This window comes from Primulina tabacum, chromosome 16, assembly GCF_025594145.1.
Source record: "Primulina tabacum isolate GXHZ01 chromosome 16, ASM2559414v2, whole genome shotgun sequence".
Classification (NCBI taxonomy): domain Eukaryota; kingdom Viridiplantae; phylum Streptophyta; class Magnoliopsida; order Lamiales; family Gesneriaceae; genus Primulina; species Primulina tabacum.
The window spans coordinates 1882998-1890621 of NC_134565.1; positions in this window are offsets into that span (position 1 = coordinate 1882998).

A 7624-nucleotide genomic window follows, 5' to 3' on the forward strand; every position below is an offset into this window, starting at 1 on the left:
TCTCAAGGAACTGATCAATTTTCGCCTATCGTAGGCATCGATATCCACATTTTTCTCATCAATCATCTCACGATTTGTATAGATGTGCCAATGAGAAACAGAGAGTTTATAATATAACTTTCGAGAGAATGACATAGTCAAATCATAGTCTTCATCGATGTTGTCCAAGGTTATGTCATCATCGTCCTCAACACTATCATTATTCTCATCATCGTCATCTTCCTCATTATACTCCACAAAAGATACAATTTCAGGGAAAAACAAGAATTAAATGAAGTCCCAAGTCTTGTTAGTTGTCATGTGAATTTGTAAAATGTACCTAATTTTGTTAAGTTTGTTTTGAACAAGTTTTATTTTTTTTCCATTTTTCTTGTGTGATACTATTTGGTACAAAATCCATGGACAACATATTGACATGTTCTTTTTTCGATGGATTTGATGTAGACCTTCATTTTGATTTTTCATAGAGGGGAGTTGGATCCATCTAGATCTGGTGGTCGTAATGCAGTGTTGACAAGTGGCACGTCCATAGTAAATTTTTTCTATTAAGCAAAAATAACCATAATCTCACTTACTAACATCAAGTGTTCGGTCTGATACCAATTGAAAAATTATTTAACATATAATTACTAAATAACATGAGACTTGTGTGTATTAGATATATATGTTGTGTGCGGTGACGTAATATCTAATACAACATGAAACATAATAAATAATTTTGCACACAAATATTTTATGTAAATAAATTAAGACACAACTAATTATACACAAGTGTTCAAACTTGTACAGTTCCTCGCAACAAAAGATTCCCTAGAAGATATTTAGTTTACACAAAATGAATACTAGTCAATAACTAAAAACTAACTTTCTTGACACAAAGATGGATTGAAGTGCATCTTAAATTTCTATCAATAAAAATAACAATTGACACAAACTCTGTGAACTGCAATCTAGTTTAATGAACAACACTCTCAACACTTTGGTTAAGTGTTATATTCGAAAGTCTTCAATACTTCACGGTAACACAAGAACACGTCGAGACTCAACCACTTGATTTCTTCAAAGCAACAAACATGTTTCTTGCTCTCATTGCACTTTGCAGCATATATTCTTCGATATATATAATCTCTTTGATTTTGATATGATTCTTTGAATAAATTACTACATAAAAGATATGCAGCAGAAGATGTTCCTTTGTATATCTGCAATAGTTTACACGGTGAAATATTTATATGACTATTTCTATAACAAATGGTCCTACATACATGGAAGATGATAAACACTATCTTATCATTTGTTGTAACAATTTGAGAGATAATCTAGAGAGGATTCTGAGGATGGTTCGGTTGAGATTTCTCTAACATCCCCTCGCAAGATGGAGCTCCCATTGGAGATACCAATCTTGGAGCGCAAAGTCTGAAACGGAGCAGAGGACAAGGGTTTTGTGAGAGCGTCCGCAAGTTGGTCTTTTGAGGAAATGTGAGAGACAGAGAACGAGCCGCAAGCAACATGATCACGGACAAAATGATAATCAATGGCAATGTGTTTCATTCTTGAGTGAAAGACTGGATTAACGGAGAGATAAGTGACACCAACATTATCACAGAGAATTTTCGGAGCAGTAGTACAAGGAACATGCAGCTCTTGTAGAAGGTTTTTGATCCAAAGGACCTCGGAAGCACATGAAGCAAGAGATCGATATTCAGCTTCAGTCGAAGAACGCGCTATAGTCTTTTGCTTCTTTGAGCACCAAGAGATGGCAGTACCTCCAAGATAAATAATGTAGGCAGAGGTGGAGCTGAAGTCATCACGGTTACCTGCCCAGTCTGCGTCTGTGAAAGCTGTGAGGTCAAGTTTCTGATTTCGTTTTAGAAATAGCCCATGATGCATGGTGTTCTTTAGGTAGCACAAGACACGCTTAGCTGCTGACCAATGATTTTCAGTAGGGGAATGCATGAAGCGAGCTAGTTTATCGATAGCATATGACACATCTGGCCTTGTAAGAGAGAGGTACTGCAGAGCTCCTACTGTTTGGCGATATTGTGTAGCATCGGTTGGCTTGGAACCATCATTAAGTGGCTGAATCTGAGATGAGGACATCGGTGTAGTACACTCCTTAGCACCAGTCATGTTGGTTTTAGCCAGGAGATCCCGAATATACTTATGTTGGGTAAGAAGCAGATCAGATTTGACTGGGAGAACTTCAATACCAAGAAAATAATGGAGGTCCCCAAGATCCTTGATTGAGAATCGAGCGGCCAGAGCCTTTATAAAGTGGTCCAAGCAATTGGGATTGTTTCCTGTGACTATTAGATCATCTACATAGACTAGGAAATAGATTGTAACAACATGTGTATGATAAGTAAACAATGATGTGTCATTGTGTGAACTGACAAAATCATAAGAGTTCAAGAAACCTTTGAGCTCAGTATACCAGGCACGGGGCGCTTGTTTGAGGCTGTAAATTGCTTTTTGGAGTTTGCAGACAGAATTGGGTTGAGATTGATCAATGAAAACTGGTGGTTTCTGCATAAACACTTCTTCAGATAAGGTGCCATGGAGAAAGGCATTGTTGACGTCCAACTGACGAAGAGGCCAACCACTGGATAAAGCAAGGGCGAGAATGAGACGAATGGTTGTCGGTTTCACGACGGGGCTGAGCGTGTCATGAAAGTCAATACCAGGCCTTTGATGGAAGCCCTTGGCAACAAGGCGAGCTTTATACTTGGAGATAGAGCCATCGGGATTTCTTTTGATGCGATAAACCCATTTACAACCAACAACGTTTTGAGAGGCGCTATGAGGAACTAGTTCCCATGTTCCATTTCGAAGAAGGGCCGAAATTTCATCAGACATGGCCTGCCTCCATTCAATATGTTTGATAGCTTTGGAAACACAAGATGATTCAACTGAGTCGGGAAGAGGATGGGTGGTATTGGTTTGGTAAAGACGTTTTGGCTTGAAAATTTTATTTTTTGAGCGTGTGATTATGGTGTAGGGAGGGGGATTTGAAGTGGAAAGGATCTTAGGAGATGATGATATTTGTGATTGCTCATTACAGAGAGGAGCGAAAGGAACAATACGCGTGGTGGAGTCTGGGGGACTTGATAAATTATTGGAATCATTGTTTTGTGGCAAAGTTGGTGATGTAGAGGTGCAAGGGGGACTATTGTAAGGTAAGTGAGGGGCGGATACAGAGTTACCACAGAAGTTGGCGGCGCTGAATCCGATGAGTGTTGTGGCATAAATTGAAGAGGAGCCATGGCAATACAACCATCTGGAGGCTGTTGTTCAGCAACATGTGACAATGGGAAAGGATAGGTGGTCAACGATTCAAGCCATTTGCTGATGGACATCGGAGAAGATAGATTAGAGTAGGGAAATTCAGTTTCAAAGAATCGAACATGACGAGATGTGTAAATTTTATGTGTTTTTAAATCTTGACATAAATAAGCACTTTGATTAAGGGAGTAACCAAGAAAAGCACACGGAGATGATTTTGGTTCTAGTTTGTTATTAGTGTAAGGTTTAAGCCAAGGAAAACATAAACATCCAAAGACACGAAGTTTGGTATAGTTTGGCTTGCTATGAAATAATTTTTCATAAGGAGAAGAAAATTTTAAAATCGGAGTTGGAAGACGATTAATTAGATAAACAGCAGTTTGAAAGGCATAATACCAATATTTGTTAGAAAATTTAGCTTGATGAAGGAGAGTTAATCCAGTTTCAACAATATGTCGATGGCATCTTTCAGAAGTGCCATTGTGTTGAGGTGTGTGCGGCGGGGTCTTGAGATGCTGGATTCCAACGGAGGAAAAAAAAATTTGAGAGCGGTATATTCACCACCACCATCTGAGTAAACTGAAATAATGGATCGATTAAAATTTTTTTCTACCACAGCTTTGTATTGGCGAAAAAGGTATAGACATCAGATTTTAAGCGTAAAGGATAGAGCCAAACATATTTAGAGAAATGATCAACAAAAATCACATAATAATTGAACCCATCGACAGATTGAACAGGAGAAGGACCCCAGACATCAGTGTAAATTAAATCCAGAGGGCCACGACTTTCCAGACTTGAATCACCAAATGGAAGTCGTTGACTTTTGTTACATAAACAGGACTGACACAAAGGAGTTGGATTCAAGGAGGAGGATAGAGACACCAAACCAAATTGAACTAGTTTGCTAATTATTTTAAATGAGGGATGACCAAGGCGCCCATGTCAAACCGCTGGAGATGCTTTAACAACAGTGCCAGTGGACAGTGCCATGGGAGAGATTTTATTTTCAAAATCTGCAGACGGCCACTCATACAGATCATGCCGATTCTTTCCGTGGAGTAGAGGAGTCCCTATACGTAAATCCTTGACAACAAAATATGAAGGAAAAAATTCAATTGATGTGTGATTAGACTAACAGAATTTAGAGACGGAAATCAAGTTTTATAAAGGGAACACAGAGAACATTTGATAAATTAAATGAGGGAGAAAGAGAGACATCACCAGTGTGAGTTATTGGCAAACCTGATCCATCACCAATGTGAATGTCATCGGGACCTTTGTATGGTTGGTGGAGAGATAAGTTGGACATATTTGGAGTGACATGGTGGGATGCACCAGAATCTAAGATCCAAAGATTTTGTGTTGCGGTAAGGGGTGGAAGTGCAATGTGGTTGGCAGTCGGTCGACGCAGACGAAGGTGTGAAAAAAGTTTAAAGCATTTGGTGGCTATATGACCAGGTTTATCACAGTATTGGCAAATGACTTCAGAAGAAGACGAAGTTGTGTGAAATGGTTTGGAGAATCTGTTTTGAGGACGAGGGGTTGGAAGAAGACCAGGCGCAAAGGAAAAAGTGTGAGATTTGGAAGGTCTGTTGTTGTTATAGTATTGTTTGACCAAATTTGCAGTGGGTGGGGTTAGTTCGACATTGTGTTTGTCTTGATGAAGGAGGAAGGTTTCATGGTCAATGATTTTATCAAACAATTCTTCGAAAGGAACTACGGAATCACTAGTCCTCATAGCTGTAATTAGCTCTTTGTAAGCAGGGCCTAATTCACGAGTTGCATAGACGAGGAGGTCGGCGTCACTAGGAGGGTCACCGATAATGGTGAGCTCATCGGCAATTTGTTTGATGGACACAAGGAAATCAGCAACAGAAAGATCACCACGACTAATTGTGCTGATTTTATCTTTGAGATGAATTATATGAGTTGTAGATCTCTTAGCATAAAGACGAGAGAGTTGAGTCCATGCTTCATGACTCGATGTTGCTGAAGAGACCAAAGGGATGGTAGATTCACTCAAGGAGGCAAGAATAGCATGAAGGATTAATTAATCTTGACGACGCCATGGAATGTAGTTTGGGTTTGGAACGATTTTTCCATTGTGAGTTACGTTTTCAACTGGGCATGGTAGACTACCATCAAGGTAGCCGAGAAGATCCAGCCCAAAGAATAGAGCGTTGAACTGAGCACGCCATGAAAAATAATTGACTTTGGTGAGTTTAAGAGGGAGTTGTGCTGCCACATTAATGGTAATTAAGGTTTTGAGTAGTGTTTGGAGACATATTGACAACAGCTGAAGAAGATCCAGAGGCCATTTGGAGGAGAGAAGAAAAAAAAATGAAGCTCGTAGGAGGAGGGCTCTGATGCCATAAACGGTATGCAGCCGAAGATGTTCCTTTGTATATCTGAAATAGTTTACATGGTGAAATATTTATATGACTATTTCCGTAACAAATGGTCCTACATACATGGAAGATGATAAACACTATCTTATCATTTGTTGTAAATTTGAGAGATAATCTAGAGAGGATTCTGAGGATGGTTCGGTTGAGATTTCTCTAACACTACAAACATAGAAAATAGATTTTATTAGGAAATAAACTTTTTAAAAAATAGAAAATCATATCTAGAGTTAATTTTAATCTCTTTGTTAATATCATTAGTCTAGAAATCCAAAACTATATTACTTAAGTATTTTTAAGTGTAATATTATCATAAAAGAAAAATATAATTAAGGAATAAATTATGTCTTGCATGCCAATGCATGTTTTCCTATCAGTTACAAGTAAGGGTGCTAACGAATCGAGCAGACTCGAAATTTATTTAATTTATAATCCAAATCATCAATTTCGAGTCGAATACTAACATATATGAATTTTTTTTGGGTTAAAATCGAGCACATATTATTTGGTTCTCTAATTCACGAGCCATTCGCTATTTTTAATATTTTATTCATATAATATAATTATATATTTTCAAAATTTTTAGTATTTATATTGGAGAAATAATTCGAATAGTTCACGAATATGATCAAATATTTCGAGTTGAACTCAAACTGAAACCATAATTCGAGCCAAACTCGAGTAAAAAATTTAAATTTTTCGAGCTTCAAATCAAGCTCGAGCTCATATATATATATATATATATATATATATATATACACACACACGATTCGTTTAGTTTCCACCCCTAATTTCATCATCTTTGAAAATGATTTTTGAATATGTACGTAAGTATATATGTCTGTGTGTACGTGTGCGTGCCTTTTAGATAAACAAACAAATGGCAAAATATCGAATGACTTGAAAGCACATGCGTAGCTGTGCCTTGTGTGCTACTTACAAAGAGATAGTTGTCCGAAGTTCATGTCTTTTAACCTATGAATGACTTGTGTCTGCTATTTCACAGAATAACAATCAGTATTAATAAAAACATTTATGAATTAGGATGACAACCTCCCCACGTTGGAGGATCCGAAGCAAACCAAATTACCTTCACTATTTGTTACACTAATTCTCCGCGTTCTTTGAACAAAATTATAGTAACGACAAGATTTTAAGGAGATGATAGTTCGAACCCACGTTAAAATAAAAATTATCTTTACACGTAATAATAGAACTAAAACCAATCATTTTTATCAAAGTTTGGATTCGTCGTGTATTTAATTGTTTCGACTCGATGTAGTATATATAATGGATTTGAAATCGAAACAAACCATGTTAATTAACAAGGAAAAATTGATAATTTGGTGGAAATTAATTACCATATTAAATAGATTAATTAAGTAGCCATTCACCTACTAAAAAGTGCCAAAATGGGTCTCAAAATCACCACACAAATGGGATGAAGAATCAAAGATGCCAACGCTTGATAAAAACAAGCAACCCGGCTGGAGGAAGAAGGCCCAATAAAAAAATTCCACGTGTCAGGAATCCAATGGCTACCTCTAACCCTCCTAATCCTTTTTTTTATTTAAATTTTTTAATTAAAAAATAAAAAAAATATTTGAGTCTTGTTTGAGTCCAAATAATTTGCATGGGCTATAGTTCCTCACAAGAAAAGGACATCACATATATTATGTTTTAAAAATATAAATTAATTTCATGTTTTATAAAATTATACATCATAAACTAAAATTTGAAATTTTCATTTATATGGCTAAAAAAAATTAATTTTATAAAAAAAAACTTTAAATAATTAACAAAATTAAGTATAAATTTCAGGTTATATATATAATAATAATAACAATAGCAAATGGAGAACTAAGAAACCAAGAAAGAGAGGCCAATATTTATTTGCAAATCCTCTTATCAAATATAAACCCATATATAAAAAC